An 8,045-nucleotide genomic window follows, 5' to 3' on the forward strand; every position below is an offset into this window, starting at 1 on the left:
AGGAGTGATGGTTAAGTTCTTGATCTTTTGAGTTAAAGCGTCTACTTTAGCGTTAACGCGGTCTATACCACGTATTTCGTACATTCCTCCTTTGGTTTGGGCTTTCTCTAGAGCGGCTCGTTCTCCACCCCGTTGGTAATGGTTTTGTGCCATGTTCTCTATGAGTTTGTATGCTTCATCATGGGGTTTGTCCATTAATGCTCCGCCAGCAGCGGCATCTATAGTCATTTTAGTGTTATATAAGAGACCACCATAGAAAGTATGGATGATCAGCCATGGTTCGAGTCCATGATGAGGGCATATTCTAAGCATGTCCTTGTAACGTTCCCAAGCTTCGAAGAGTGATTCGTTATCTTTCTGGGTAAATCCGTTGATTTGACCTCTAAGCATAGCAGTTTTGCTAGGCGGAAAGTATCTCGCTAAGAATACTCTCTTCAATTCGTCCCACGTAGTTATGGAATTGGAAGGCAGGGATTGAAGCCACGCTCTCGCTCTATCTCTCAAGGAGAAAGGGAAAAGGCGTAATCGAATAGCTTCGAAACTAACGTTGTTGGCTTTGATAGTGTCGGCGTATTGCACGAACACGGATAAATGGAGATTGGGGTCGTCTACAGGGCTTCCAGAGAATTGATTCTGTTGATCAGCTTGGACCAGCGAAGGTTTCAGTTCGAAGTTGTTTGCCTCAATCGCAGGTGGTGCGATACTTGAATGCGGTTCAGCGCGCGAAGGAGCGGCATAGTCTCTAAGAGGACGAATAGCAGCCATCTCTAACTTCGGGATAATTTGATTGGTAACAAACCTGAACAAAAAGTTGTAACAAACTCCATTCACTCTGCGAAATCGATCTCCATCTCAAATTCTCAAGACACTCCACGATTAATTCATCATCCTTCAATTCCCATAGTTTCAACATTGTGGAGTTCTTCGCGATATCGATTCTCAAACCTTCATCTTCATCTCATATCATCACCGAATCACCAGGACATGATAACCTTCAATCTTCACGGATCTTCATCTTCATCAACGGTCATCCTCATCAAAACTCAATCTACAATCAACATCATCATCACATTCTCTTCGATAAATGTTTGGGTTTGTTTGCTCGTTGATGAAGAGGAGAGGTAGAGAACTGAGGGAATCGTTTGAGACGAGGCAAAGAAAAGAGGATGGCGAGTTGGTTCTGGTGATACACGACGAGGTTCGGTCGAAGATGTGAGCCAAGGCCGTTTCGGCGCCGTCGCACACGAGGAGGAAGAGAAATACGGTTATCCATTTTTGACCTAAGTCCTTTTCCCTTTTGTTTATCTCAGTTTTGTGTTTTACTGTTAATTGATAATAGATTAATGTGGTTAATTGGACTTAATTGGTGTTAATTAGGATTAAAAGGACATAATTAGCTCATTAACATTGAAACTAAAAAATCTGAATCATAATATAAGTGGACCATAGAAAATCCTTGGAGACATCCCTTGGGACTCCGAAATTGCTGTATCAAACCCCCAAGAAAGCCCAATGCAACACCATCTTTGGTGGCTAGATTCTGAACAAAAACAGCTTTGGACCAAGATGCTGTGGGCCTGCGCCTGTTTGCTAGAAACACCAGCACTTCAGTTTTAAAACCCCCTGGATTCATTGGTATTTCATAATAGATTTAGTTTTTGTTAACTAGTTTGTGTTCCATCATTTTAGTATAATAAAATGTATGAAAAACAATAATTGATGTTAGATGTTAACATGATAAAAATGAATATAAAAACATGTGATACCTTTTGCTTGCTAGAATTTATTTGTTTTGTTACATAGTTTAGTTCTAATTCTTTGATAAAATGCCATGAAAAATATTATGTTTGATTAGATTTTTCGCATTGATAAAAAGAGATAATAAAAACAAGTAATCTTTTGCTTGTTAGAATTTAATTGTTTTCTTACATAGTTCTATTCTATTTTTAGATAAAAATGCCATAAAAAAACAATTTAATCTTGTTAGATTTTGTTTTAAAATTTACTTAGAATTTAACTTCTATCATTTTCTATGGCGGGTGCGTGCCTCCTTGTTATTACTGATTTGTTTTGCTGAGATGTGCGAGGTACTTTGAGAGAGTTCGATTATGATTTGATTGCTTCGTGTTCCACTTTATTTGTGAGACACGAATTCGCTTCCGATGCGACTTGATTTGCATCGTGTTCCACTTTATTTGTGGGACACGAACCTATTTCCGATGCCAGTCAACTGATCTCTCATTCATTGAGATGTATACTCCTGTATTGTCTGGATTGTTTCTCTTGCAGGTTGCTCATGTGGTTATGCTCGACGTGTACCACATGTCACTCGTGATTTATTTTCACGACGACACTTTCTGACTTGCTTTGCTTGATGATGGCTTACGCGAAGTATCCAGGACTTCTTTGCTTACCCTTGCTAGCTCATTACGGATTTTCTATCCGTTTGGTATCGTTCCCTATTCCCTTTTACTTCTTTCTATACTTTATCGCTTTCTCGCATTATCCTTTAACATGAGAAGTAGGACTTAGACATGCATCTGGCCAAGCCCTCGAAAGAGGCTCTGTTTTTGTTGGTGTGTTTACATTTGTGCTTTGCGGCAGGGAGTCACGGTGTAATAAGTCCTATATGGCACTCCGTTAAGTCCTCTTGGAAGGCACGCGGAAAGGGTTAGCAATCAACCCCCGCCTAGTCTCATCGAGTCCATTCGGTATGCGCACGCTACGCGTTGCTCGCTTCTAAACTTGCACAAGATCTTGTTATCGAGTATGTCAGGAAAAGGGTTCATGTAGCCAGACCCCCGCCTTTTCTATAGCTCCCGTCTCTCGACGTTGATGCTCGGTGTACGCACGCACCGTTTTCCTTTACGATCCGTGACGGCTTGGTTGCCGAGAGGGACCCGCTCTTCTTGTCTATGGCCCGATCATTTTCGCGAGTTCTAATGCTTGGTTGACTTGGGTTGAGTTGCTCCCCTTGGCTATGGCGGGACCGCCTTTCTACCATTCGGCCAGTGCTATTGGTTTGTTTGCTTTACGAGCGGAGCTCATTTGTATGCTATCTTTGTTTGCTTCCGCTTCTCCCCGTAGGTTGATAGTTTAGTTTAGACCGGTACCCTTTGTATGCTAACATTAGGTAGCAAGCTTTCCCCCCTTAGCTTAGGTCTTCCTCATGCATCTTTTAAAACACAAACCACACTCTTTGATTTTCTTTTCTTAAGAGCTTGTTATTTCCGCTCCATTCCCAAGCATAAGTCTCCAAAGGTCGAGCAGCGGAGTGTGAATGTAACTTGTTCATCTAAAAAATACAAAACAAACAGAAATTAGTTAGCCGAGCTACGGTAGCTCTGATTCTGCAAAACAGATACGTAGGCAGAGGGGTAGGGCCCGTGCGAGCATAACACTTTCTTTTCCCTACATTCTGCATTCATTTTAGTCCAGATTAGTGTAGATTTGTTACACACCCATAGTTTTAGACACAGGCGTGGATACCATCGAGTACGATGGGCGCGAGGGGTGCTAATACCTTCCTCTCGCGTAACCGACTCCCTTACCCTTTTATCTAGTCGTGAGACTGTTGTTTTGTTTTGTGGTTTGCTGGCATTCCCTTCCTTTTCAGGATAAATATGTTAGTGGAGACTCTGTTGACTTTCGCGGTAGCGACAGCTGGCGACTCTGCTAGGGACGTCTCGACCTATTGCGGGTCCAGACCTAGCAAGTCGATCCTAGCGCTTGTGTGTTTATCTTTGGTTGTTTTAGTGCTTTGCATATTTGCCTGTTTACGTTGCATTCTATGTGCGCTTTTACTTTTCTGCATCATATTCTTGACTGTCTGGATCTCTGTTTGTTTGGTGGGTGTTACAAGAGGTAAAAGGCCCAATACCCAGGCTATGTGTGAACTGTAGGAACCCTAGGATAGAGTGGGAGCATGGTTTGTCTCTAGGTGTACGTCTCGGGATGGATTATGTGACCACGAGCAGAGTAGTGGTTTCAAACGGAGGTATTATCGTCACCCGCATCCGCGCTGTGATGATGCTTACCTTCGGGCGGACCGTATACTGCATTTCATGACCTAACCTTGGCCTAGATTTTACCCGTGAGTGGGGCGGGAATCAATGATCATATAACAGGTACACTGTTGGTGACCGCTGTTCTCGTTCGTGAGTTACCGCTGTTCTCGTTCGTGGGTTACCGCTTTTCTCGTTCGAGTATACTATTGGTTCCTGTTTGTGGGGTACTATGATTCTTGTTCGAGTGGTAATCTATGTTCTATGGGTTTTGGTTCCGTGGATTGACATTCTATGTTCCTTGTGGTACACCATTTGAAGCCGAACCTTTGACTTTGTACTATGTGTGTTATCGGCAATCCAGACATGTCCGGTGGGAAACACCCGAGTCCCACCACCTTGCATCATTGCATATTTACTTTCCAAAAAATAATGTATAAAAAAATAACCAGCATACATGTTCCTTCCATTTCAAAGGAATCATATCTTTAAGCCTCGTGTCGGGCTTTTCCATCTCCTGCTTGCTAAAAAATCAAAACACGGGGATTCCTTGGAAATTGAATGAACATGGCATTGCACGCATATCATGTATCTCATACCTTTCATGCATAATAGGTGTTCAGGATCGAGGATTTCTTATTCAGACTTGGTATTCGCTCCAGACTCACAGGCTCGACTTGTTCTTATTGTTTGCTCAGGGATTAGTCATGAAATAACTTTGTGGGGTGACCAAGAGGAAAGCTTAGTTGAGATTCTTTTTGAAGACTTGTCTTATGCTCATTTGCTTCCATGCTTGCTTTATTTCCAACTGGTTAAGCTCCATACTATGTGGATGTCTACAAATTCTATGCTTGATGACGATGACACTAGGTGTGAGTCCTATTCTGGGGCACCTGGTCGTGATGTTATGATCTGCAAGTATTTGAAGTTGCTTGGGGCTCCCGAACGAGGGATAAGCAAGACATTGTCTATCTTGAGCATTGCACCATTTGCATTGCTCGAATCCCTAAAGCATTACAAATTCCGTGTGACTTTGCCATAATTTTCTGCCAGGCAGTAATTGAGAGTGATATGCAGAGACACCTCTCATTCTCAAGGTTTAGCTTCATATTCCGAGTCACCTCCTCCTCCTGAGTTTCCTTGTCGCTAGCATTTTCTTGTCAACAGAGACGAAAGAGAAACAAGTGGATGTACTCCCAGTGCCTTGTATCCGAGTTACTTCCTTGCTTGTTGGAATTCCAGTTGGTTAAGATTCGTGCTTTGGGTGTTTCTCACCACAGATAGCTCTCTTGATTTCGATGACAATACTCGGTGTTTTCCATTCCCGGGGCACCTGATCGTAATGCCATGCCTTACAAGGTGTTGAGGTACAAAAAGTCCAGGACTTGCTCAATGCAGAGAGATTTGAGTTTATTCATAATGGTCTTTACTGGTCAATCTCATTTCATCTGCTGCAAGTAGAATGTTTGTTCTTCCTCGAGGAAGTAAGTCATGAGAATCACTTGCAATTGGTACTGCCAGAGGCTTCCTTCCCAACAACTCTTGTGTGTTCCAAGTAACGACTTTGATGACCAAGCGGCATAGGTTATTGTTGCTCGCTGATAGTAATACAAGTTTCCTCCATTTATGATGGTGTTTTCTGTTTCAGCAGCTATATTTAGGGCTCCCGACCGAGGGATAAGCAAGACTCCGTGTTCTTGAGTTCGTATCATTGGCAGCTCAAATCCCTAAAGCATTCACGAACTCCAGTCGCTTTTTTTTGGGCTCCCGACCGAGGGATAAGCAAGACGCCTTGTATCTTGAGTTTCTGCATCACTGGCACAACTCAAATCCCTAAAGCTGAACACTTACAACTTTTGTATGGCTTCGCCAAAATCTTCTTCCAAGAAGTAATTTGAAGGGTTTTGCAGGAACAGATACTAATGTTTGGTGTGCTTTCCACTCTAGGGGCACTGTGTTATCTGATTGAAGGTTGTTAGTCATTCAAAGACAAGGTTCAAGACCTAATTGACACCGAGACTATCACATTCGCACTTGAGGGCCAGAATTGAAGTTCTCCTTTGACTCAACGGATCTTTTGAAGCAATAAGTCCATACGGAGAGGATCTCCTCAAAATTGGCATTCTGAAATCATCATGTATGTTCATGTTTAAGCTTTCTTGTTTTGCTGAATACTGTTTGCATGTAAAACTTGTTTGTTTTTGAACTATAATCATAATGCATTGGATATGTTTGTCTTGAAAAAACCCATTCGCTTTTGCTCTTGTATGTTTTTCTATGCCTTTTGTGGTACTCAACTCTTGTTAATAAAGCATGATAACTCTTTAGGGAGAATGATAAACATAATACCAATAACCTCAAATGGTATGCTTTTGAGTAGAACCCTGTTGATGATGTACATGCATTGCTTCAAATCCCCAAACACTAGAGATATAAGGGAGATAGACCTTCGTTAACCCTTCCGAGCCTTTGAAGTAGGAGTTTCTTTTCTCAAAATAAAAAACCCTCACATTCAACCCAGGGGCGAGTAGTATTCAGTTAACCTGATCAAGCATTCAAAATTCATCAAGAGTGTGCACCTAAGGATACAACAATGGTTATCCCTCGCATCAGGAGGACGAAATGTCAAAACCACAACGTTTATCCCTCACCTCAAGAGGTTGAGACATCAAAATTATCCCTCACCTCCGGAGGTTGAGACCAACATCAAAGTCGCGGTGGTTATCCCTCATATCATGAGGTCAAAGGATGACGATACCACAATGGTAATTCTTCATCTACCAAGAATTCAGGCAGTCACGATCACTTCCAATAAAGCAAAGGTAGTGCGGGATCACACGACTTGTCAAAAAAAAAGGAAAGATAGAAAGAAAAAAGAAAAGAAAAAAGAATGAAGAAAAAGGAAAAGCCTGCTAAGTCAACATGTTGAAAGCATGTGACTTAGGCAAAAGTTAGGGCATCCGCTGGACATCCAAATCAAAATTCAAAGGAATTTGTCCAGGCAAAAGTTAGGGAAACAAAAAAAAGCAAAGCAAAAGCGAAAAACAAGGATTACAAAATAAAGATCCTCAACAAAGAACAAAGTCGTGTGATCAGACACCAAGGACGAAAGGTAAAGTGACTGCCATATCTAGAAGACCTCTTTGACTCCTCGATCATCTCAAACTCCTCTTGAAGGATGAATGCTCGCATCGAGTTAACTGAACATAGGACTGGAGAACATCACGAAGGGGGTGGGAACCAAATAATTTGAGCCTAAAAGTCCTTTTTTCTTAAACCGTGAACCTGGCCACGTTACAACCCTTAAAAGTCCTAACTGAAGCATGGGTTAATTCGAAAGCGGACTATACATGAGAATACGGTAAGCTGACTCCTAGGAGATCCGCTAAACGCTTGAGTTGGTATCACACGTTCTTTTCTTTCTTTCATAAAAAAATCGATGTTTCGACATCCTTTCAAAAAGTTTCTTTAAATTCAAGACAAACATACTCTTTGCATTAGAATTATATTTCTCATAATAAACATTCTTTGCATATGATAAAGTGCTTGACATCAAGAAATCTTCCATCATGAACTTCAGATGAACAGTTTTATCCTCCCGAAGGACAAGTTGTCTTCCGAACTCCGTTGAACAGAGGCAGCAATATTTCAAAGTATAATCACCCTCAGGGGGCACAAAAGCATTTGAATACTCTATCGAGTAAGTTTTCAATCAATCTGAGGCAATCAGGTCAAGATTCAAAGAATCTCTCAAAGTGCTAAGTAATCAGGGGCATTCACCCAAGTGCATTTGAAGCTACCTCCAACACAGGCCATGCAGGGGCACGGTTTCAAAGACCATGATACTGGGGCAGTTGGCTATGATAGCACGAACATCAAAAAGTCCTTACGAGACGAATTCCTTGAAAGTCCTTACAGGCTAGGGCAAAGCACTATGCAGTGGCAGTTTATCCTCATCAGAAGGTGTTTAGTTTAAAGTTCAGGTGTGAGCTAAAAAACTTATGAAATTGAGAACCGTCAAAGTCGTCATCTTCAGGATTG

General features: G+C 41.8%; 1 non-coding gene across 1 annotated transcript; it reads left to right on the plus strand.

Annotated features, from left to right (window-relative positions):
* The first annotated feature begins 283 nt into the window (after window positions 1-283).
* Window positions 284-390, plus strand: LOC131645335 (small nucleolar RNA R71). The gene has a single exon (XR_009296964.1). It is a non-coding gene; the product is annotated as a small nucleolar RNA R71 (small nucleolar RNA).
* The last annotated feature ends 7,655 nt before the right edge of the window (window positions 391-8,045 follow it).

This window comes from Vicia villosa, linkage group LG1 (assembly GCF_029867415.1).
Source record: "Vicia villosa cultivar HV-30 ecotype Madison, WI linkage group LG1, Vvil1.0, whole genome shotgun sequence".
NCBI classification, from domain to species: Eukaryota; Viridiplantae; Streptophyta; class Magnoliopsida; order Fabales; family Fabaceae; genus Vicia; species Vicia villosa.